Source organism: Etheostoma cragini, chromosome 10, assembly GCF_013103735.1.
Source record: "Etheostoma cragini isolate CJK2018 chromosome 10, CSU_Ecrag_1.0, whole genome shotgun sequence".
In the NCBI taxonomy this organism is placed as follows: domain Eukaryota; kingdom Metazoa; phylum Chordata; class Actinopteri; order Perciformes; family Percidae; genus Etheostoma; species Etheostoma cragini.
In genome coordinates, this window is record NC_048416.1 from 6,548,428 (window position 1) to 6,551,641 (window position 3,214).

The 3,214-nt window shown below is 43.8% G+C and overlaps 1 long non-coding RNA gene across 1 annotated transcript in view; it reads right to left on the bottom strand.

The window, feature by feature from the left end:
- Positions 1-433: 433 nt before the first annotated feature.
- The window catches only part of LOC117951402, a 15,589-nt gene continuing 12,808 nt past the window's right edge, over positions 434-3,214 (bottom strand). The window contains exon 3 of the long non-coding RNA XR_004658167.1: positions 434-447. This is a non-coding gene — a long non-coding RNA (uncharacterized LOC117951402). The remainder of the gene's footprint in view (positions 448-3,214) is intronic.

Sequence of the window (3,214 nt, forward strand, 5' to 3'; positions counted from 1 at the left end):
TAAAGTCATTGAAGTCAGTGCATGTGTGAGTTCAGAGTGGTTATGACTTTTGGAAAGAAAACTGTTGTTGAATCTGTTAATCCTTGTTCTGACGCACCTGTAGCGCCACCCTGAAGGCAACAGGTTAAACAGATCAAAGCCGGGGCGGCCTATAGCTCACTGAGTAAGTGCGCTCGCCCCACGTTGGCTGAGTCCTGCAGAGGCCCGGGTTCAAATCCAACCTGCCACCCTTTGCTGCATGTCATCCCCCATGTCTCTCTCTCCCCCTTTCACATGTCTATCCACTGTGTCTATCCAATAAAGGAAAAAAAAAACGGAAGAATAATCTTTAAATAAACGAAACAGATCAAAGCCAGGGTGGGAATTGTCCTCTGCGATGTCTTCTGCTATGCTGAGGCAGCGGGAGGTGGATATGTCAGTGACAGTTAAGTTTAGGCACCAAAACAACTAGTTAAGTTTAGGAAAATATGGTGGTTTGGATTAAAACACTCCCAACACATGCTGACTCAATGGTGAGCGATTTCATTTTGACAGTGTTTTTGAGTGAATATTGACGTTCTTAAATAAGTGTTTTGGGATGGCTGGCCGAGTGGCAGTATATCCATGGTATTAAAAATGGGATTTTTTCTATCATGTTTTATTTTGTTGGGCATGATTGAAAAACTGAGTGCCTTGTCTGTCGGTATCAGACAACTAAGGGCGTGAAAACAGGCTGCACACGCGTTGGGCCCAAAGGCTCTTTACTGACACCCATAAATGCCCCCCACACACAGAACCACCATACACTGTGGGTCATAACATGAGTGATGATTGAGATTGTTTGTTGGGTTTCTGTAAATAACATCACAGAGTACGGTCTAGACATGCTCTTTTATGAAAAGCTCATTGAGATAACTGTTGTTGGGATTTGGCGATACACAAATAGCTCAACACAAATAATACAGCCACACAAATAATACAGCCACAATTATACTTTTAGAGCACATGTGTAAACAGAGAGAAGCCTTAGTACTATTATTATCATCCCTCATGTTGTCCTCAGGTCAAATTCTAATTACCCAAAACGACATGATTGATTCCACACAATGCTCTTTGGCTAGTACAAATCTCTACTTTCATGAATTCTTATTCAATTTTATAGCATTTGGAAAAAAAAAAAATTTAATGGTTTTGAAATAGTATTGAGTAAAAGTTGACATATACTCACAGTGGACATGCACCTACAATGACAATTTCAGACCCCTCCACGATTTTTAAGTGGGAGAACTCGAAAAATAGCAGGGTGTTCAAATACTTATTTTCTTCACTGTATGTAGGTTTGTCTGGTGATTAGAGGTGTGGTTTAGGGGTGGCCCTGCTCCCGAACCTAAGTTAACAAATTAACTCCATTTCACTAGCATGGACCATGCCACAACCATGTATTAGTTAAAGATTTAATGAACATTATGAATGTGCAGATGAACATTATGAATGTGCAAAATTGATGTGGATGTCGTCTGATGGCTGGTCTGGTCTGTCTACCCTGTCTTGTGGAATCTTTTTCTCTTTTTTGTCTTCTGCCTGCTGTTTTCCTAAAACATTCGAAATGGAATTGATTAACTGGTCACTCAGCGCTATTGAGAAGATTTTTTCACCCAAACATGCTTCTCCGGGGGAGCCGCAATGTCCGGAGGTAATGTTCCTTGCAGGCTACGCTCGCGATTCCTGGGGGGATTGGCAGGTGGTCTGCCTGGACGTTCTGACTGTGGAAGACGTTGAAGACATTTGGATAATTGTAATTCTGTTGGTGGGGCTCCTGATCATCGGCCTTGGGGTCTCGCTGACCTATCGGAAAATTGGTAAGACAGACGCCAGAAAATTCACCCACAAGCTTTCTGGGGAACTTAAAGAGTGCCTACATGGAGTGGTTGAGAGGATGAAGGTTTTACATCTGAGGGCCAACCAGTCCTGTGAACTGTCTTGCAACATCTCAGACCGGACCGTCGAAGCGCAGAAGGGGATTGATAACATCAGGGCCCAGTCGGTGGAGTTGCATTGTGTAACCACCGGTCTGGCAGAAAAGGTGGATGGACTGCAAAAATCACTACGTGATCTGGATGCTCGCATGTCGCTGAGGTCGGTAACAATTGAGTGATGGACATTGATTCGGATAAATTCTACCGAGTCAACCTAAAATGGACTGCAACTGATTAACTACCCCCCGCAACACTTCACCCAAGCGGGAAAACAACCAGCAGCTGGCCATTCTATCTCGTCCTGTGCTCTGGTTATCTCTCAATTCAATTCAATTCAATTTTATTTATAGTATCAATTCATAACAAGAGTTATTTCAAGACACTATACAGATAGACCACACTCCAGAATTTACAAGGACCCAACAGTTCTAGTAGTCTCCTCCAGAGCAAGCAACAGTGCGACAGTGGCGAGGAAAAACTTCCTTTTAGGCGGAAATCTAGGTCAGACCCAGGCTCTTAGTAGGCAGTGTCTGACGGGCCGGTTTGGGTTAGAATGAAGAGTGGCAATAACAAAAATAGACAAAATTTGTAGTCTGTAGCAGTTCTTTGTAGTAGTTTGCGGCATAGCAGGACGCTGTGCGGCATTAGACGGCACAGCAGGACATAGCAGGGCACTGCAGTGTAGGGGTAGAACATGGCATCACAGAACATGGAGCGAGACCAAGGAGACAGATGCTACCCTGATTTTGGAGCCTCTCTGAACATTCTGGGGAAAAAAGAACATAAGGACTCCGGGGAATGACTCCCCAGAGCTAGGTTAGTAACAAGCATTTCTGGGACATGGATGCACATAAAAGAAAAGATGGAAAGATAGAGGAGAGAGGAGCTCAGTGTATCAAAATAAGTCCCCAGCTGTCTAAAACTATTATTACAGCAAAAACCAAGAGAGACAAGGTAAAGAGAGCTCCAGCCCGGTCGGGGTAGAACTCTCCCCAACCGGATCGGGCTGTATGCCAAGTCTCCCTTTAGTTTTATTATATTCTTGATTACATGATAGATAAATCTGACAACTATGAAGAGAAGCAGGTGGGCCGGGTTTGGCGGACGCTTCGACTCCTCACTCCCTAACAATATTCAATTCTATGCCCTAACTATAAGCTTTATCAAAAAGGAAAGTCTTTGGTTTTCAAGATGGCGGCTTAAGGGACAGTCGGGACGAGGGGCGCTGGCGCTTATTTTTTTCTATTTCTCCAGTTTAT